The 22,251-nt window shown below is 43.2% G+C and overlaps 1 long non-coding RNA gene across 2 annotated transcripts in view; it reads left to right on the plus strand.

Annotated features, from left to right (window-relative positions):
* Positions 1 to 22,251, plus strand: part of LOC120398358 — an 81,511-nt gene that overhangs the window by 1,678 nt on the left and 57,582 nt on the right. For both annotated transcript variants that reach the window (XR_005594335.1, XR_005594336.1), the window contains exons 2-3: positions 603 to 634; positions 5,593 to 5,679. This is a non-coding gene — a long non-coding RNA (uncharacterized LOC120398358). The remainder of the gene's footprint in view (positions 1 to 602; positions 635 to 5,592; positions 5,680 to 22,251) is intronic.

A 22,251-nucleotide genomic window follows, 5' to 3' on the forward strand; every position in this document is an offset into this window, starting at 1 on the left:
CCTCCTATCACCACTACCATTTCAATGGGACTACTTAAAGCCAAGAATGTGTGTGTCTGAGACCTTGCAGGATCAAAGCCTGATTGCCAAGAATGTACTTCTCTGCACTTGGGGGATTGGACTCAGTATTATTTCAGTGGTTTCCCCCTCTTTAATTACACGAGACAGCTCATTTCAGTTGCATCTGGTTTTCAGAGCTGTACAGCTCTACTACCTGGTTTTATAGCCAGCTTGACTGAAGTACAACCAGTTAAGTAACTGGCCTGTCTAATGTTGCACAGTGACTTTAATCTTCTAATTTCAAAATAAAATCATGTTTATATATGGATCTTACCTTTATATATTTGTGTTGATGGTTAATAAGTACCTATTACTCTTCTGCCATAGGAATATTTGTGCTTTGTTAATTTTTCTACAGTGGTGAGAATAACTATTTGTGCTTACCTTAGTGGACACATTTCAGATGTGCAGATTTTGGGAAGTTGACATAAGGATATAAAGAATAGGAAAGGGAAATCCAGTCTAATGTGTTTGCCCTTATTGGATTAATCTTAATCCACTTTCTTTTGTTGACTTTACCACTCTGTTCCTTTCTTCTCCAGACAGAAGCTGAGCATGGCACTTGAACTACAAGGTAGTTTGTTTTGAGATCACTTTTCCTGGTAATTTATTCCATATGTTTTGCCATTGTATGAGTTTTGCCTAAATTTCAGGGAATAAAGTAGACAAAAATAAATTACCTTTTATTATTTTCTGTCCTTTGCATCTCTCCCCCGAATTCGAGATACTCTTGTCCTTCCACAGACTTTCTTCCTGCAATATCCTTTCGCTGGCTGACACTGCGCTTATGATCAGCCTACGACAGAAGTGGCTTATTTTTCAATAATTTTTTTTGGCAAGAATTGTGACCCAGGCTCATTTGTGCTTTGCTGATTTCATGAATTATCCTTAGTTTACTAATTTTTAAATATTCCCCTGATAGGCAACATGATGCAAAACAGATCCAGGCCTTCAGTGAAACGTATCTGGGTTCAGAGCCACTTCAACCCATTTTCCGAGGATTCCACAGCTTTGTGCATCATGGAAGATGGACTTTGGCTAATAAGGGGTTCTCAGCATATAGGTTGTGACCTCGTGGGGATCTCAAACAAGTTTTAGTGGAGTAACCACCCTCCCTCTTGCCTTTTTGGTTTACAAAAAAAAGTTTCTAATCCTTATAATTGCAGAAAGATGCTCCAAAATGTGAAATCAGTGTAAACTAATGCCATAAAGCCTGCCTAAGGCTGCAGTCAGCCTGAAATAATCAGTCTAGGAAGTGTGAATATCTCCTTTCATCTCAATCAAGGTCCCGTGCCTTCTGCAACCCTGGACTTTGCTATTTTCCAATGTGTCATGGTATTCAGCATTTTTTCCATGGAATTTTGCCATTTTTCTGCAGCCAGGCACCTATATCTTTGTTTTTCAATAGTGCAGGAGTTAGGCCCTGCCTGTAACTGCCTCTTGTTTTCCAGCTTACTCCTTAAGATAAAGTTAATTGAAGTATAGTACATGCTCCCAACACTGTTTCATCGAGGCTGGCAGCGGGGTGGCTGTGATCACTGTATTTTTTCCTTCTATGCATTCAGTGCTTGCATTCTGTCTTTCTCCTCTGCTGGATTCAAACTAAAGCAGCTTGTCAGCTACCTTGATACTTTAAAAGAGCTCCTGTAGAAGTTGGCAAAGGATTCTGGGGAGTGTGTACAGCCACTGAAAGGAAGGACCACTGAGCCATTTAGAGACCAAACCACATCCATCTTTACAGAAGAAACCCATAAAAGCTTATGGGTTTACAAATTCAGAAAATTGTTTTAATAAATGACAGTACTGTAACCTGGAAAGCCCCCCGGACATTAGATGTGGTATCACTGCATATAGCAAAAGCTAACAACCCTCATATACTTGAGGAAACATTGATTGCACCCATTGCCTTTGCCTCTGATATAAATAATGCTCTGTTAGATCTGCTGCTGCCAGTGAGGCATAGTTGTTCCACTCCAGCATTGCAATTAGCTGACAAATTCATGATATCACTTCAGATGGTTGAGAAGAGCCATGTAAAAGTATGCAGAAGAGTTGATACTTCATACTACAACTGGTTGAAACTCTAGATGTCATCTTCTGCCTAATATTTTTCCAGTATAGTTGAGAACCATCCATACAGGATGACTTTGTATTTCGTTGTCCCCTGATGGACATGCTACAGAAGAAAAACATTCCTGAAGTTTTGCAAAATGAGTTTGTGCAGCTGGGTTGTATTGGCATAACTGTATTGGTATTTGTACTGATAGTCCCTGAACCTGACAAGGAAACAGCGTGGCCTCGTGAACAGAATCCAGTCCATTGCATCCCAAGCCATTTGGACACACTATTCAGTGGGTGCTTTGGTGGCAAAGAGAATGCTAATGGAACTGAAAGGTGCTTGATGAGACTGCATAAAAGCTGCAAAGTTAGTTACTTTGCTAAAGGGAAGCCCACTTGGGCTTATCTTCTATGTTTGAACAGAGCCTAGCACAATGGGGTTCTGGTCCATGACTACGACTCCTAGGTGTCATGCTAGTACTAATTAATAATCAGGGCCGGTGCAAGGATGTTTTGCGCCCTAGGCGAAACTTCCACCTTGCACCCTCCCCCCCCCGCCCCCGCCCTGAGGCGCCTCCCAGTGGCAGCTCCCCCCTCCGCCCTGAGGCCCCCTCCGCCCCAGCTCACCCCTGCTCCATCTCCACCCCGAGCACGCCGTCGCTGCTTCACTTCTCCCGCCTCCCAGGCTTGCGGCGCCTACCTGCCCCTCCTCCACCCCGAGCACGCCGTCGCTGCTTCACTTCTCCCACATCCCAGGCTTGTGGCGCCTACCTGCCCCGCCTCCACCCCAAGCACGCCGTCGCCGCTTCACTTCTTCCGCCTCCCAGGCTTGCGGCGCCAATCAGCTTAGGCGCCGCAAGCCTGGGAGGCGGGAGAAGTGAAGCAGCCACGGCATGCTTGGGGAGGAGGTGGGTCGGGGGTGAGTTGGGGGGGAGTTCCCCTGCGTGCTGTGCCCCCCCCTTACTTGCTGCAGGCAGCCCTCCCCACGCTCCCCTACCCCAGCTCCCTCCGCCTAAATGCTGGTGGCGACCGGGGCGGCCGAAGATCTGGCCGCTGCGGACGCTGCCGAAGAAAATGGCGCCCCCCAAATCCTAGCACCCTAGGCGACCGCCTAGGTCATCTAAATGGTTGTACCGGCCCTGTTAATAATAATGCATGCATCTGCTATTTTATGTGAAGAAGTGGGTGCTCAACATCACCAGCTTCTCTTCCACACCAAAGTTTATCGACTTTTATGTGGCAATGGTTTAATTGCTTGTTTGAACTCAGAGAAAATGCAAGGTCTTTTCTTGGTGAATGTGGCTCTGCCCTTATTGAATACTTCACTGATCAGTATTGGCTTGCTCTGAATTCTTCTATCAATGGACATGATATGAGTTCTCAGCTTCAGGATCACAAATCCCAAAAGGATTCCTAACAGGAGTCAGAGGGTTATTGTAGGAGTATAAGCCCACATAAGGGCAGAGTGAACTATGGTTTTAAATTGAGTTTGGATTTTTAGTGTCAGTGATAGGTCCAAAGCATGTGATTAAAAAGAATGAAATCATAAGAAAGAAAAGTTGTTTGTGGTAAACTTGTAGTGATTCTGGAATTACCAGTGTTATTTAAGATTTGGGCTAAACAATAGAAATAAAGAAAACGTTAATAAGTGGTTTGAAATATTTAGTCCGGTAGTCAGGGGGAAAAGCTTGAAGACAGCAGAGTGTAGCCCTAAACTGCTTCAGCTGACTTTATCTAAGGTCTAATAACCAGCAATGACATCACATGTTTGCTACAGTTTATAAAAAGGCAAAATTTTACAGTTTTTTTTTCCGTCAAGCTTTTCTCTACCCCTTTGGAGTTATGCCATGATGGGAGGGCATCTCTTGGGCCCAAATCTGTAGTATGTATTTTGACCAGTGCTTATAACTATGTGTTTGCTAGGGTTTAGAGTATAGACATATGTATGCTTGTTTTTGTAGTTTGAATGTAACCAACACCAGGTGGCCTTTGAACTAATAAAAGAATGGTTGTGTGGAAACTGAGTCATGGTAAACCTTAATAAACTTATTAGGGAAATTATTTCCAACTGTTAAGACCACTCTTCCCTTCCCATATTGCTAAAAGGGATGGGGACTCCAGGAAGGCCCAGGTTAGAAAAAGGGTGAGACCTATATCTTAGATCACTTACTACAGGCTACATTTTGATAAATGACTGAGGCATTTGGGCTGGTTCTATATTCACTATTGTTTTTACCTTTCCAAATAAGTCCATATTTCATCATTACTTACTTATGCCAAAACATTTCTGGAAAAGGAGTGGTATTTATATGATCAAAAATATAACATAGTATGTTTGTGTTCAATAACTGTAACTGTTGTTCAGTGAACGTTGGGTAACATGTCTGAATCTGAATACTTCCTGCACCATCCAACATCACTTAGTACATGTACAAAGCTCTTCCATCCCTGTTGATCATGCTGCTTGCTGAAATGGCTAGCTTGTTGTGTTTCTATAACTAAAGTTGTTTATGAGACTAGGCTGTTGGCCTATCACTCAAACCCCAACCTGGGGGACCGGTGGACTGCTTTTCATCTGATCCCTATCATTTGACTTGTCTGGAGTAGGTGGCCCTACCAGGAGTTAAAACTCCTACTGGCATAGCTCTTGGGATTATTGGAACATTCAAGCTTTCCCACCACATCAAGGTGCAGTCTACAGGGAAAGGGGTATCATATGGGAACATATTTCCCTTTGATTTTTATTTTTACTACCTGCCCAAACAAATGGATGTACAGGTATGTTTATGCCTGATTCAAAAAATAATTTCCCACCATGTCAGCAGGATTAAGTACTCTATATGTCAACATCAAGCTCAAGTATGGCCCCTTTTAAAATAAACTTCACACAAGAAAGCTCTCATGGGAGTTCCATTGCAATGCTGCCTTGAAAGAGTTTTCCAGCTTCAAGGAGAAGGATGAAGTCCCAGTAGTTAGTTTCAGCACAGATAAAACATTTATAGATGTCAGTGCGCATTTTGTCTTGCTAAGTACTACACAATCAAGCCAAAGATAAACTTACCAGAAATCACATAGAGCCCTATCATGCTCATTTTACTCTTCCAAGTAATTCCACTGAAGTACGGGGTTAATTGTGTTAATTGTGTTAAAAGGTGCAAGATTCAGCCCATAATGGGTCTAGTTGCTCCTGCTTTTATCTAGGCCTTTGCTCTTTGCCACCTTCAAAGTGACCCACCAATGAAAGAAAAACTGTGCTTATGCCCTTCTTTCATGATGTATAAAGTTAGCTTGAAAATATTTTTTTTAAGTAGGTGAATGGGTGGGAGAAGGTTCTGTTTGATTCCTGCCTCGACCCCCAAATCAGAAATTCAGTGTCTCATGTAACTTTTCTTTTAGCCCCTATATTAAATATCCAATTAATATTGTGGAGTAATGAGGAGATTTTCAACATCCTTGTGGTTTGTGAATCCACAGCACATCAGCAGATTCTCCAGAAAAAACAAGGAAGATTGTCCTTAACATCCCTATACTTCAAAAGGTAAAATGAAGCATGAAGCAAATGTAAGCCACCTTTAATACAATTTTAAAGTGTTATTGTAATTTTTATATCTTTCTCACCTGTGATGCCCCAGAACATTTCAATTTTGTTTTAAAATGTATTTTGGAAACAAAGTAATTACACTAGTAACAAACCTCCTAAGGAAAGGCTATTGTCACGCTCCTAATTATGTATTCTTTTTTGCTAATCTCTTCTGTTTTCCACAGTACAGAAGGGCAATCCCCTTTTAAAGTTGCCAAAGCCTCATCCCCAAATTGCACAAGAAGCAGTAGCCATGTATATGCATGGGGGGGTGGGAAGTGATTTCCAGAATTACAAAATAATTCCTGTGTAATGCTATATCTTTCTGTTTTCAGGGGGAAAGGGAGGTCACTTTGGTTTGGTTTAAAGTGGATGGTGTCAAATTCAAGGGCAAATAAACACTAAGCTTCTCTTCTTATTTCTGATGATTTTTCATCTCTGTGTGCTCAATACTAGCATGTTTCATTTCTGCGTTTTCTGATTTTTTTATTTGCTGCTCTAGTGCGATTGCTGTACGCAGCAACAAATCAGGAAACCATCATAATATTCAAATGAAGTAGCCACTTTTGCTGTCTGAGTTCAACATTGTTACTGGGAAACATATAAATGAAAGTCTACTTCAAACCCACCTAAATAGGATTCTGATCAAAGTGAGACAGATGTATATGTTTGTTTCGTGCAGTGCAGTCCTCTTTACTTTACAACAGGAATATCATCAGTTACCTTCTTTTAAGTGGTACATGGATGTATAAAATACCATGCAGAGTAAGAAGCATTCATTGTCTCCTGCAGAAATTGTATTCATTTCTGTTTGATTAAAATGCTATATAGTGAAACTTCATTTCAGAGGGTTCAGTTTAAACTGTGAATTATTACTGTGTAAAATAGGGAACCATGGAAAATTCTTGATGCAGATACAGTTTATTTATAAAGTGTCTTCTGGGATGTCATGTGGTTTACAGTGAGTCTACTCAATTAATAAAATAGCTTTTCTCAGCAAGTATTTCTAGTGTAATGTCCATAAACTATAGTGTACTCAAGGGTGCTAAAAGTATTCAGACTTATTCATGGCAATATACTAACAAGAGAGCAAACAGTTGCCAAAACCAACATCATGTCACCTTTTTGTATCTTTTCAATTTAATTAAAAGCTCTGAATACAGAGTAACTTTTATCTGTCTTGTAAAGGAAAATGCAAATACTTAAATAAACCATGACAGACAGGTTTTCTAGTTTCTCTTATATATGCTATTATATACATATACATTCCATGTATATGCCCCCCAGCACTGTAGCATGTGAGCATCTCACAATCCTGAATGTATTTATTCTCAGAACGCCCCTGTAAGATAGGAAATGCTATTATCTCCATTTTACAGATGGAGAACTGATGCCCAGAGAGTCTAAGTGATTTGCCAAGGTCACATAGGAAGTGTGTAGTGGAGCAAAAATTTGAACCTAGGTCTTCCATGTCCTGGACTAGTGCCCAAAGCCGAAAGGACCATCCTTCTTCCCCAGTTTTATTATCTTTGTTGACAGCTTCCTTTTGCATGGTGTGACATACCTGGGTACAATCTAGGCTAATGAGCAGCTCTGCCATCCTGGCCCTGCAGTCTTGGGTGCCTTATGATGCTTTGCTGAAGGAGTTCCCACCTGAGCCACTCACAAACACCCTTCCAGCATGCAAGCTCCACCCTGAATGTTTGTGTGTAACTGCAGCCTAGTAGTCACACTTAGGTCTTGTCTACACTGGCAAGATACTGTGCAGTAAAGCAGCTTTCTACGGTGTAGCTCCCGAGGTGTACACACTGCCAAGCCACTTAGTGCGCAGAAACTCCTCAGTTGCAGCGTTGCAAAAAAACCACCTCAACAAGAGTCGTAAGCCTTACAGCGCAGAGGGTCCAGCCCTGTAAGGCAATGTAAAAAACATTACAGAGCAGAATGCAATCATTGGCCTCTGGAAGTGTCCTGTAATCTCTCAAGTGGCCGTTCCGCTCATTGTCTTGAACTCGGCTGGCTGGAGACATGCGCCCCTCCCCTTTCAAAGCTCTGTTTCTGACAGCCCTTACGTGCTGATCTGCTCCAGGACACAAAGCAAACTATTAATATGGAATGCTCATGCTGTTGAACACAAAGGCAGGTGTGTGTGTGAGAGAGAGATTGCTGTGCAGAGAGCTGGGAAGGGAGGCAGGGGCTGATGTCGGGGTTTACCCCTCCCCTTACCTTAGGACTGGTTGCTTCCTGCCACTGTCTGAACTTACAAGACAGCATGCTGACACACTCTCTGTCCCCCCAAACTGTAAACACACTGTCTCTCTCCCCCCTCCATACACACACACACTCCCCATCACACACTCTGCCCCCCCACCTCAGTTGAAAACCAGCTGGCAATGTAGTATGATGCCCATGGAACAATGGGATTGGAAAACCTGCATCATGTGATGCTGTGCCTGCCCTATGAGGCATTGCAAACCCTTCCCAAAGCACCCTGCGACCAGTTGCACAGTGGAATAGCTACCAAAATGCACTGCTCTCTTTGCCGTTGCAAGAGCTGCTAATGTGGATGCGCTTCACCGGCACAAGGATCACAGTGTGGACACGCAACAGTGGTTTAATTCCAGAGCTTTAATAAAAGTGGTATAACTTGTTGTGCAGAAACTTGCCAGTGTAGACATACCCTTAGGTTACACTCTGGCTCTCACCAGCCTGGGTTATGCCCCACCACACTCCCTGTCTTAGATTTTCCCCCAGAAATGTTTGTCCTGTACTGCCCAGCCTTCACGTGGACAATACAAGTTTATATAAAGTCTGCTATTTCTTTAACAGAAATAATATTCACACAACTTGCCACCCCAAATAGAGTTTCCCAAACACTTCAATTTAAACACAATATGGATTAGATAAAACAATCAAACAAGTTTATTACCTGTAAAGAGAGAAATTTTAAGTAAGTACAAATAATGAGGCATAAAAGTCAGAAATGGTTAGAAGAAAAATAAAGATAAAACACAACTTATGCTTAACTTAAACTATGTTAAATTCAAAGCAAAGTTTTCTCACCACATGCTTTCATCCATCTTATTGATTAAACTTCCTAGGTCAGGACCCCTTCTCCCAGAATCCAACCGATGCATCCATTGTTGTTTCAGGTCCAGTGAATGTGGTGGGCTGGGAGTAGGGTGACCATATGTCCCAATTTTATAGGGACAGTCCCGATTTTTGGGTCTTTTTCTTATTAAGGCTATGGCTACACTGGCGATTTGCAGCGCTGGTTCAGCCTCCACCAGCGCTGCAATTAGTAAGTGGCCACACCTGCAAGGCACTTCCAGCGCTGCAACTCCCTGGCTGCAGCGCTGGCCGTACACCTCACTCAGCATGGGGAATAAGGATTCCAGCGCTGGTGCTGCAGCGCTGGTCATCAAGTGTGGCCACACACCAGCGCTGTGATTGGCCTCCAGGGTATAAGGATGTATCCCAGAATGCCTGTTCAGCCACTCTGCTCATCAGGTCAGACTCTACTTCCCTGGCCTCAGGTGACCCGCCCTTTAAATGCCCCGGGAATTTTAAAAATCCCCTTCCTGTTTGCTCAGCCAGGTATGGAATGCAATCAGTGAATCTTTACAGGTGACCATGCCTCCACGTGGCAAACGAGCCCCAGCATGGAGCAATGGCGAGCTGATGGACCTCATTAGTGTTTGGGGGGAGGAATCTGTGCAGGCACAGCTGCGCTCTAGATGTAAGAATTATGATACCTTTGCCCAGGTATCGAGAGCCATGGTGGAAAGGGGCCATGAGCGTGACGCGGTGCAGTGCAGGGTAAAAGTAAAGGAGCTGCGGAGTGCCTATTGCAAAGCATGCGAGGGAAACCGCAGATCCGGCAGTGCCCCCACGACCTGCCGGTTTTACAAGGAGCTGGATGCGATTTATGGGGGTGACCCCTGTGTAAATCCAAGGACCACGATGGACAGTTCAGAGCCGGTAGAGGAGGGGGAGGGGGAGGGGGAGACAGACAGTGAGGCTACTGTGGTGGGGGAAGCCAGCCCGGAGGAGGCATGCAGTCAGGAGCTCTTCTCAAGCCAGGAGGAAGCTAGCCAGTCGCAGCCCCTGGAACTTGGTGCAGAAGAATCACAGGAGCAGGTCCCAGGTAAGCAGCTTTTATTGCAATGCAAAGGTTTTGGGAGAGGAGGGGGGATGGTATGGCTGCATGCCTGCATGCCTAGACATGGAATATCCCATTGATGTGGTCTATCACGTCGCAGTAATCTGCCTCTGTAATCTCTTCAAAAGTTTCTGCAAGAGCATAGGCAATTTGCGTGACCAAGTTTAAAGGGAGAGCCATTGTGGTCCCTGTCCCATTCAGGTTACCGCGTCCGCGCCACTGTTCCAGGAGGGGTGGGGGAACCATGCTTGCACAGAGGCACGCTGCATAAGGACCCGGACGGAATCCGCATTGTTGTAGGAGACCCTCCCTTGCTTCTTTGGTAACCCGCAGAAGGGAGATATCTTCAAGTATTAAGTCCTGTGGGAAATGGAGGGGGTGTTTCAGTGCTGGTTTCCCCAACTGCATAGCGGGGCAGGCAGGAACCCCAGGAACTCCCCTCCCAAAAGCCCCGAAACAGGCAGCCTAGCCATGAAGCAAGAAGCACCCTGCTCGAGCAGACCGCGGAAGGAAACCCCAGGGTTAATTCCTGAGGGACATGGCACTGCTGCATTTAACATCAAGCAGCCTAGCCATGAAGCAAGAAGCACCCTGCTCGAGCAGACCGCAGAAGGAAACCCCAGGGTTAATTCCTGAGGGACATGGCACTGCTGCGTTTAACATCAAGCAGCCTAGCCATGAAGCAAGAAGCACCCTGCTCGAGAAGACCGCGGAAGGAAACCCCAGGGTTAATTCCTGAGGTACATGGCACTGCTGCGTTTAACAGAAAGCCCTGAAACAGGCAGCCTAGCCATGAAGCAAGAAGCACCCTGCTCAAGGAGACCGCGGAAGGAAACCCCAGGGTTAATTACCATTACCATTTCTGGGAGGCTGTGAATTCTCTAGCGGTTGCTGAAATGTGTGAGGAATGCTTGTGAGACTTTAAAATAACTTCAGATTATACACAATGCAAGCTCTCTTAAAATGTATCATTTGCTGTATTTTTACAGTGACCTTGAGTAGTCCTGGGCCGGTCTTATCAGTGACTGAAAGAAAGCTTCAAAACCTGAGGAGGAAACCGAACAAAAGCAAAGAAGAACTGATGAAGGCAGTTATGAACCAGTGTGCAACAGAGAATAAAAATGCGCAGGAATGGAGAGAAAAGATGCATCACTGGAGGCAAACAGAAAGCAGGAGAAAGGCGTTGACGCTGAAGAAAACCACAAGGCAGCTTATAAACCTCATTGCGCGCCAAACAGACTGTATGCAGTCAATGGTAGCAATGCAGGCAGAGCACTACCATGCCAAACCCCCACCCTCCCAAACCTCTTTCCCCTATGCACCAATGTCAGCTCCAAGTCCCGTTCCCCAGCATCCAGGTTCTTACCTACACCATCACCAGCTGCCCCCGACACCTGTACGGTCACCTATGAGCCCAGAGAACTACGACCCTTACCCTCTGCACTCAACCCCCATCACCATGCAACAGTACAATCCTGAGGTGCACAGCACTCCTGGCAGTACATATGAAAAACTATGAATGTACAGTTCAACAACCAACCCCCCTGCCCGTGTACTTCCTCTTTTTTAAATAAATGATTTCTTTGATTATGAATCAGTTTTTATTATTGCATAAAGTGAAAGATAACAAACCCCACTGAAAACACAGGTAACAAACATCAAGGAAAACACAGGCACTTAAAAGCACTGTAACCAGTGCACGTCACTCCTGGTCAAGGCAAAAAAACATTACTGTTGGCTTTCAGCCTCAAATTTCTCCCTCAAGGCATCCCTAATCCTTGTTGCCCTGTGGTGGGCGTCTCTAGTAGCCCTGCTGTCTGGCTGTGCAAATTCAGCCTCCAGAACTTGCACCTCGTTGGTCCATGCCTGGCTGAATGCTTCACCCTTCCCTTCACAAATATTATGGAGGGTACAGCACGCGGATATAACCGCAGGGATGCTGCTTTCCCCCAAGTCTAGCTTCCCATACAGACATCTCCAGCGAGCTTTTAAACGGCCAAAAGCACACTCCACAGTCATTCGGCATCGGCTCAGCCTGTAGTTGAAACGGTCCTGGCTCCTGTTCAGCTTCCCTGTATATGGTTTCATGAGCCAAGGCATTAATGGGTAAGCGGGGTCCCCAAGGATCACAATGGGCATTTCAACGTCCCTTACTGTGATCTTTCAGTCTGGGAAAAATGTACCTTCCTGCATCTTCCTGAACAGGCCACTGTTCCGAAAGATGCGTGCATCATGCACTTTTCCAGGCCAGCCTGTGTAAATATCAATGAAACGCCCACGGTGATCCACAAGCGCCTGAAGAACCATAGAGAAATACCCCTTGCGATTAATGTACTCGTAGGCTAGGTGGGGTGGTGCCAGAATAGGAATATGAGTCCCATCTATTGCCCCTCCACAGTTAGGGAAACCCATTTCTGAAAAGCCATCCACAATGTCCTGCACGTTCCCCACAGTCACGATTCTCCTTAGCAGGATGCGATTAATGGCCCTGCAAACTTGCATCAACACGATTCCAACAGTCGACTTTCCCACCCCAAACTGGTTCCCGACCGACCGGTAGCTGTCTGGAGTTGCCAGCTTCCACATTGCAATAGCCACCCGCTTTTCCACCGTCAGGGCAGCTCTCAATCTTGTGTCCTTGCACCGCAGGGTGGGGGCAAGCTCAGCACACAGTCCCATGAAAGTGGCTTTTCTCATACGAAAGTTCTGCAGCCACTGCTCGTCATCCCAGACTTCCATGACAATGTGATCCCACCACTCACTGCTTGTCTCACGAGCCCAAAAGCGGCGTTCCATGGTGCTGAGCATTTCCGTTACCGCCACAAGCATTTTCATGTCACCCGCTTTAGGAAAATCCATATCATCATCGGACTCCTCACTGTCACTTTGGAGCTGAAGGAGGAATAGCTCAACTGCCAAACGTGATGTGCTGGCGACAGTCAGCAGCAAATTCCTCAGCAGCTCAGGCTCCATTTCACAGCGTGCTGAACTCACAATGGCAAGAAACGTGGACGGCGAAACTGAGACTGCTGGGAAGTGAAGCGATGCACCACGGGGCGTTGGAACAGGAAGCGGAATGACCCACACACTTCCTTCCCCTTCCCACAATACTCAGCGCCAAAACGGCGCCAAAACGGCGCCAAAACGGGATGAGGTGCTCTGTGGGATAGCTGCCCACAATGCACCTCTCAGTACAGCGCTGGAAATGCTGCCAATGTGGCCACACTGCAGCGCTGGTAGCTGTCAGTGTGGCCACATTGCAGCGCTGGCCCTGCACAGCTGGATGACCAGCGCTGCAAACTACCAGCGCTGCAAACCGTAAGTGTAGCCATAGCCATAGACTCCTTTTACTCCCCACCGCCTGTCTCGATTTTTCACATTTGCTGTCTGGTCACCCTAGCTGGGAGACAGAGAGGAGGTGCCTTGGAGTGTTTGTCCCTATTTTTTTAATACTTTCAGTCCCCCTCTTGAAACACATTTTCAGCAGGGTACCAGGAGACACAAAGCTTATAGGGAGGATGGTTCCCTGCTGCTTTTTTCTCATCTGTTAGAGCTTCTTTTGTTTCCCTTCCTGCTTGATGACTCTGTTTACTGTTTAAATGCAAATTAAGCAGAGCACACATTCCTTTGTTTGAGATAGACCTGTTTGCCAACCCCAGTTTGGAACATGTGTTAATAACACCATACAGTGCAATCTTATAACTTTACATACAATGTTGCCACACATATTTTATCAGGACAATAATGACCAGCAAATTATGAGTTTTCAGATGATACCTTACAAGACATACTTTGTATGAAGATTATTACAATAGTGTGTAAGGTGTGACTAGAGGGGTGCATTCTGTCACAGGTGGCAAGGAGTATCCAAAGCAATCATCTATTTACTCCATCAGACGCCACTGTGCCTTTGGACCCTTCATCACAATAACCCTTGTTCCTGAAGAGGGCTGCATATGTTTCACATCAGAGCCTGTCAATGTTATTCTGAGCACCAGCTATTAAGGGTTGCAGATGAGAGAAATCTGGTGCTCCTTCCTCTGTGGGGTAGAGTATGTGAGGACTCTTTTGAGTTCTTAAGTCTCATTTTGTGAATTTTAGTACCAACTTGTATCCTCACAGGTCAACACAAGACACTGCTGCTAGATTGCCAGGATAGACTCTATTACCACTTCTGTGGCTTTTGCATTTTTAAATATGAATTTGATGCCAACAAAATATGCCTGATACCCTGGATTCTTCTATCTAGCCATAAAGCAGGTTCCGTTCAAGCATCATCTGTACAGGTTTTCCCACATTGCCCTAATGGTGGACCTCAACCATTACCTGGAGAAACCACCTATGGGATTAAGAAGACCACTCAGGCTCCTTACCCATCAGTCTTCAGCCTTCCTGAGGAGACTGCTTACAAGGTAGCCATCTCTGACTCCAATCGCTTCTCCTGCATAAAACTCATCTGCAACATATAAACCTGAGGTAGGAAATACTGTTTTCCTCCTCGCCAGTAACCTTTGAACACCAAAGGGCTATATGACTTGGAGGGTCTGAAATGCAATGTTGAGACTTCATAACCAAGTATCTGAAAGCATACTTATCCATTTCATATATTTCTGCTCAAAAGTTTATCATTGCAATTATTGCTAATGAAAGTATTATGTGTAGTACCAAACTGATGAGCCATAGGGCTGATTCTTTTTTTCTTCAAGTTTTCCAGTACCTCCCTAAGTGGAGCTACTCAGGAACTTTTTGGTGAAAACTTTTGTCAGAAAATGCCAATTGATAGAAATGAATTACTCTAGGATGGATTTTCTGGAGAGAGACAGACAGACAGACAGACAAACAGACACCACAACCACCACCTTATCTCATAATAGTTAATAGCCCAGTGGTTAGAGCACTCACATGGGACATGGAGACCCAACTTTAAGTCCTTGCTCTGCCTGATTCAGCTCAGGAATTTAAATCTGTTTCTCCTGTGTCCCACAGGTGAGTGCCCTTTCCACCATATTATTGGTTATTCTGGGGTCAGTTGTTCTGTTAATGAAAAAGCAAGATAAAGATCTTGGTTTTGTTCTGCACTGGAAGAAAAACAAATTCCAAAACCTCAGAATGTTTTGACACTGTAGTTCTCATTTTCTGGCCAACCCTGCTACTAATTATATTAATTAATTAATGCAAATGAAACTCCAGTACCATAAAACCAGATCCTGCTCTAATTAAAGGGAATGGCAAAACTGTCATTGACCTCTGTAGGAGTAGGTTCAGGCCCATAACTTTCTTGTATTGTACATTAAATGTCAATCAGAAATACCGTCCTTTTCCACTAAAATGATATATGTTGTGTGACAAGTAGTAGCATGAGGGTTAGTCTGATGGTCATAATTAGAGTTTTTAATAGCAGGTGAAGTATTTTTAATACCCAATTCTAAATTTCTGTTACACGATGCTATTCAGGATTTTTACACATGGCATAGCTGAACTTGGAGGCAGATGAATGTACACTATATTTCAAATTCCTCAGTTTTGCTGATCTAGCATCTTCTGAGGCACTACACCATGTGGTGAACAAACACACTATAAGCAAAGATGTTTTCCACTGAGAGTTGACACTTATTTAAAACATTTAACACTTTCCTGTTTCCTGCTGGTAGAAATAATGTAAATTTCATTTTGATTTGAAGAATTGTGCAATTATTATAATAGATATAATTTAATTATCTTTGTGGAGTTTAGGTGCAGCGCCAACTCCATGTACTAGCTAATGGCAAATCCATTAACTGATTAACTGAGTTATATAAAGAAAGTTTATTATCCATACATTTGTTTGATATGGCATTAAGTCAAAATATATTTGAAGAGATATTCACTTTGGATTTAACATACCTTACAGAAAAGTCATTGTGCCAGATAGTAATGAAATATCTGAAAGACTAGTAAGTACTTTAAAACTAGGAAATACTATAAAAGCATAAAAACAATATAAAAATAACCCAAGGCACCACTAATTGAGTATGATTCAGTGCTTCCAGTAAATTCATGGCAGCTACGAGCAACAGAAAAACAGAGCTCCCTACCCTGAAAGACTGCCAGTTTACCATAGGATATTGATCCAGACAGTTTGAACATCTTCCGGATATAAGATTACCAAAAGTCAGTCCCTCTTGGGGCTTCTTTCCTCTCCGATAGCCACAGGCAGCTCCATCCAAAAGTCATCACTTTCCCTAATCTATTAAGATTTAGAAATTATTCTACAGCTGATATGTTTCTTTTCTTGACATTAGTTTAAGGAGTGTAGTTTGGTCAGATGGGGCTAAATAATCCAGCAGTCTTAAACTATGCCATGGTATCTCGGAAATATCTACATTTTGCAATTATTCCATTGGCTTCAAAAATATGTCAGAATATTGTTTATTTGCACCATATAAATATCACAGCATATGAGTTTATTATCACATTCTTGTTCTGGTGGGGCTCTGCTCTGCCCACAAAAATAGACAAATATTTGAGTACTGTGTGGCTACAAGTGAGCTACTTGATGCTTTCCCAGACTATTTGGTAGGTGTGTTTGCTGACCAGCAATAATATTTCACACTGATATATGACGTCTTTGATCCAAGGATCTCAGAGAATTCACAAGCATTAAGTAATTAAGCCTCACACACTCGTGGGAACTATGTATTAGTATCACCATTTCTCAGGAGGGTGAACTGTAGCACAGAGATATTTACATGGCATCTTCATGGCAAACCAGCAAATTAGTGACAGTGCTGGGAACAGAATTTGATAGGAGAGTTAAGTCCACTTGTTCTTTGGGACCAAGAACTCCTTTATGTGCCCCCTCTAGGGGCCTGGAACACAATCCAAATAAAGCTTGCAGCTTAGTGAGTGATTAGCTTTAAATGGTGGTGGGTAGCCTTTGGAGGAGGGGAATAAAAATGGTGTCAAATTGGGCACTCAGTTCTGGGTTTCCTTAATCTAGGAACAAAGTTAAGGGGGCAAGGGAACAATCATCTTTCACCATCAAGGGAACATCTCAGCCCCAGGGTACAAACCTGATGTTATCTGTGGGATGAGTACACATTTACTGGGGAGAACTGGTGGTCCTGCTGGTACAATGATCTGTGTCAGAGTGGCCTCAGGTGCCTAGTAAGAATACAGTCTAGGAACTGGTATAGGTTTTGGGGAAGTCGGGGGACGGGACATTGTGCAGGTGTTTTAATTTTTACTTGGCCTATAATGTGCCTATTGCCATGTTATCTAAACAATGTATGATGTGTGGAGAGACTGGATAGCATGCAGTCTGCAAGGAACAGTTATCCATTTCCTACATCTATAAATTGTGTTTATTCTCTTTAATTTTAAGAAAGTTGCTACCTCCTTCTCTTACCACCACTGTCTGTCCTGATTCTAATGTGCCCACGGCAATGAAGATATTGTTTCTGTTCTAATCAGTATACCAAGAAAATGTGTTAACATGTGTTGGCTGTGGCCCAGTATCTATCGGAGGATTATCCTATGAAATTGTCAGTATATGTCATGATAATTAAATTTGTAACCTGCAACCTGTCAAGTGAGAAGAAGCTTACTTCAACAATTATATTCCCTTTCACTTCACAGATGGGGCTTAATAAAGTGAACTATTTTAAAAAGTAGTGAGGTAATAACAGGCTTGGCATTTCGGTAGAGTGAAAAGGAGATTCAATTTCAAGAATTTACTGAGACTAAGCTTTCTTCAAAAGTAGAGCTGATCAGACTCCTTTTTTCTTAAAAATAATAATAATCAAAGGGCCACATTCAGCACTAATGTAAATAGGGGTGTAAGTGGTAGCATAATTTGCAATGAGAGCACCTTTTCCTCCCATCCTCAGCACCTCCAGGTGCCTTCCCCTACAAAACCCTCAGAGAATGTTCCCTGGTTGGCACTTTTGGAGTGACTTTCATTGGATCAGGTGGGCAAATGCAATGCCGCTGAGCTGGGGCAACCTACACAAGAGATGCACTGAACCTGGAATCTCATCACTAATAGAAAATATGATTAAGTATATGGTAACATGCCTCACTTCAAAAATATTTAAGGGAGAAAAATAAAAATTTAAGACATAAGCGGTAGCTCTAGGTTAACAGTGAAGCTTGGCTATTGGCTTTGGTAGAAGCAGGTCTTGCATACACTTCTTAATCAGGTGTTGAATATGGTTTAGCTCAATCTAACCTGGTCAGCTAACCATGTTCTATTTCAGCTCCAAGGGGAGAACCAATTTGAATTTAAATTAAATACTGTAGGAGGATAAACAATGGCAAATAATAGAGGGAAATGTTATTTTTTCCTCATAGTTTGTGTCACTTTGTGGAATATGGCTAGGAAGGTCAAGATCTAGGTAACTAGGTCCAGAATAATACAGTATGCATCTAATATCAGAGAGTTGATGAGGCCAGTTTTCTGACTGCTTTGTACCACTGGAGTGTTGCAATGCAGCTACCATGAACCCAAGGATCAGGCCCATAATTTAGGTAATGGAAGAATTTCTACGGGTTCAAATTAAGTTTCTGAAGTTGACAATTCTCTTTCCACTTTCCCCCCTTTCTTCTGCCTCACATATTATACACCAATATCTCTTTAGCAAACTGAATTTAAATAGAAGCTTCCTTCCTCTTTTGGCTTTCTGGCCCCTACATAAAAAAGAAAATTCTGATTTTTACCTGGGAAAATTATTGCCTGGGAAATCATCCTGTCAAATAAGACTCTTGTTTTAAATATACAGAAATATTTAGATATGCCCTTACAAGATATCTTAAGATATATAAGGTGGACATTGCTGGTGTACATATGTTCATTTACTTTCTTCACTTTTCTCTTTGCTGACCAAAGAAAACCACAAATGATTATGTGTAATGGTGCTATCATTATAGATTTATGAGGGAAGTATATGACCCCCTCTGACAGATTTAAGAATGCATGTATGCAAGCTAAATGCTCTCTTCTAAATGTTATTCTGTTGCTCAGACCCAAATGACATTACTGAGTCATGTCCCTCCCCCTCTCCCCCACAGCAGCAGTGTTTCATAGATAAAAAGTTTTATGAGAAAATAGAACATGTATTAAAATCTCAAATGGAATTTAAAATTTCAGCTTTATGGGACAGTCTTAACCTCTCATAAATTCAGTTAGGTCAAAGGGTCCGATTTTCAGAGGTGCTTCTCCTTGATTTGAGTGGGAGCTGTAGGTACTCTGCACCTCTGAAAATCAAGCACATCATTTTGGTGCTAAAATATAAATATAAGTACTAAGCTATAGGCATCCACATTTGAAAGTTTTGCCTAAATTCACTTTTTACTTTTGTCAGGATTTGTATTACCTACCTGGATGGTAATTTATTATTTAAAATATACACCTAAAGTGATTTGTTCCATTGAGAAAAACTACATGACATCATTCTTTCCATGTTTGGTCCTTTTTACATAATCTCCATAAACTTCTGTAGGAACATAGGATTGGCCAACCTAGATCAGACCGCAATGAGTAATCAAATCCAATATCCTATCCCGTCTGGCAGTGGCCAATATTTTGTGCTTCAGAGGAAGAAGATAAACCCTGTGATTCACAAAGCCAATTGGATGATGTTGCTGTTAGGGTGACCAGGTGTCCCAATTTTATAGGGACAGACCCGATATTTGGGGCTTTGTCTTATATAGGTGACTATTACCCTCCACCCCCTGTCCCAATTTTTCAAACTTACTATCTGGTCACCCTTGTTGCTGTGCTCATCATATGCCTTAAAGCATGGAATTTTATTAATCTTATCCCTCCCATGCACAATTACAAATGGTTATAAAATTGCTTAAAATTCAATAGCAAGTTCAATAGGCTGACAATATGATAGGTGAAGCAGTGGTACCTTTACTTGTTCTTTTGGTAGATTAAAAACCAGATATCCAGATACTGGTAATATTGTATTCAATATCTGAACTTTATGTAATTACTATGAACCCAGGCCCAGATTTCTAAAAGTATTTAGGCATTTCTCCAATCTGCATTGCAAAGCATTAGTGATTTAAACAGGTATTGCACATTTTTTTCAAAAGTGACGTAGGCACGTAAAAGCCTAAGTTTAATTGAAAATCAGTAAGATTTAGGTTCCTAAATCATTTAGATGCATTAGAAACTTTTAATCAAGGATTTTTCTGCTGTGCCATATGTAATATATCCACATTGGGTAATCTGAATATATTGCCTCCCTGGGGATATGTATAACAATATTAATTTAATTTTGCCGCTGTTTAGCTATCATTTATTTTATTATTTTCTCTCTATTTTCTGTCTTATGCCAATAAACTTTGCTAATACATAAGGAGGCTGAATTTGGGCTAAGATCCAGGAAAGTATTGAGCCAGCTATGGCCCCATTTTAGCTACTTAAATCCCAGTTTTCGCTCAACTGCAATCCACAAAACTCCCACCGAACCCTGTAAATCCACTCAACACCTAAGTTGTTCAGGGTTAAAGTTCTCTTAGTGCTTAAATTTCTGCTGTGAGCATGCACACTGCTGTCTTACTCTAGGTATCCCGATGCCTATCTCCCACCTAAGCCCCAGAGTGACTCACAAACCAGGGGAAGACAGGTGTTCAGCTGCCTAACTCACATGCAGGGCCCAATGTGGTACCCTAACCAACAGGCTGTACAGTCATTCCCCCTCTCTCTTGACCAATACTATTTAAGTATTTATTCACAGTGGAAGAGTCATTGAGAGAGCGGGAGAGAGAGGGAATGACTCTGTAGCCCAGAGGTAAGGGCACCTACCTGAGGGGTGAGAAACCCTGGGTCTAGATCCCCTGCTCCAATCAGTCTTTCATTACTTAGCCACAGTGGAAAAGCTTCAACAGGAGAGACTGAGGAAGCCCCACATAAAAACATCAGTGGTTTGTGCACTTTTCTACAGGTGAGAGCCCCCTGTTCAAATCCTTTCTCCCCATCTGGCAGAGGGGGGAATTAAACTTATTCCCTGGAAAAGCAGTATAGGCCCCTAACTGGTTGACTCCAGGCACTAGGTTCCCATTTTGGATTGCTAAATAGATCTAGGCAACTTCCTATAGCCTGGTCTTAGGCACCTGTCTGAACTCTTACAAAATCTCCACCAAGCATTCTCAAAACTACAATACCCGCACGAGGAAATAAGGAAACAGATCAACAGAGCCAGATGTGTACCCAGAAGCCTCCTACTGCAAGACAAACCTAAGAAAGAAACCAACAGGACTCCACTGGCCATCACATACAGTCCCCAGCTAAAACCCCTCCAACGCATCATCAGGGATCTACAACCCATCCTGGACAATGATACCACACTTTCACAGGCCTTGGGTGGCAGGCCAGTCCTCGCCCACAGACAACCTGCCAACCTGAAGCATATTCTCACCAGTAACTGCACACCGCACCATAGTAACTCTAACTCAGGAACCAATCCATGCAACAAACCTCAATGCCAACTCTGCCCACATATCTACACCAGCGACACCATCACAGGACCTAACCAGATCAGCCACACCATCACTGGTTCATTCACCTGCACATCCACCAATGTAATATACGCCATCATATGCCAGCAATGCCCCTCTGCTATGTACATCGGCCAAACTGGACAGTCTCTAAGGAAAAGGATAAATGGACACAAATCAGATATTAGGAATGGCAATATACAAAAACCTGTAGGAGAACACTTCAACCTCCCTTGGACACACAATAGCAGATCTTAAGGTGGCCATCCTGCAGCAAAAAAACTTCAGGACTGGACTTCAAAGAGAAACTGCTGAGCTTCAGTTCATCTGCAAATTTGACACCATCAGCTCAGGATTAAACAAAGACTGTGAATGGCTTGCCAACTACAGAACCAGTTTCTCCTCCCTTGGTTTTCACACCTCTACTGCTAGAAGAGGGCCTCATCCTCCTTGAATGAACTAACCTCGTTATCTCTAGCTTGCTTCTTGCTTGCATATATATGCCTGCCCCTGGAAATTTCCACTACTTGCATCCGAAGAAGTGGGTATTCACCCACGAAAGCTCATGCTGCAAAACGTCTGTTAGTCTATAAGATGCCACAGGATTCTTTGCTGCTTTGTCTGAACTCAGTGAAGTGCCGGTTCTGGTCCCAAGAAACAAACATTGACTGGTGGGATCGCATCATTATGCAGGTTTGGGATGATGAGCACTGGCTGCAAAACTTTTGTATGTGCAAGGCCGCTTTCCAGGAACTGTGTGCAGAGCTCTCCCCAGCCCTACAGTGCGGAGACACTAAAATGAGACCTGCTCTGACAGTGGAGAAGCAAGTGGCAATCGCTGTGTGGAAGCTTGCAACGCCAAACTGTTATTGCTCAGTAGGGAATCAGTTTGGAGTTGGTAAATCCA

Source organism: Mauremys reevesii, linkage group 2 (genome assembly GCF_016161935.1).
Source record: "Mauremys reevesii isolate NIE-2019 linkage group 2, ASM1616193v1, whole genome shotgun sequence".
NCBI lineage: Eukaryota > Metazoa > Chordata > Testudines > Geoemydidae > Mauremys > Mauremys reevesii.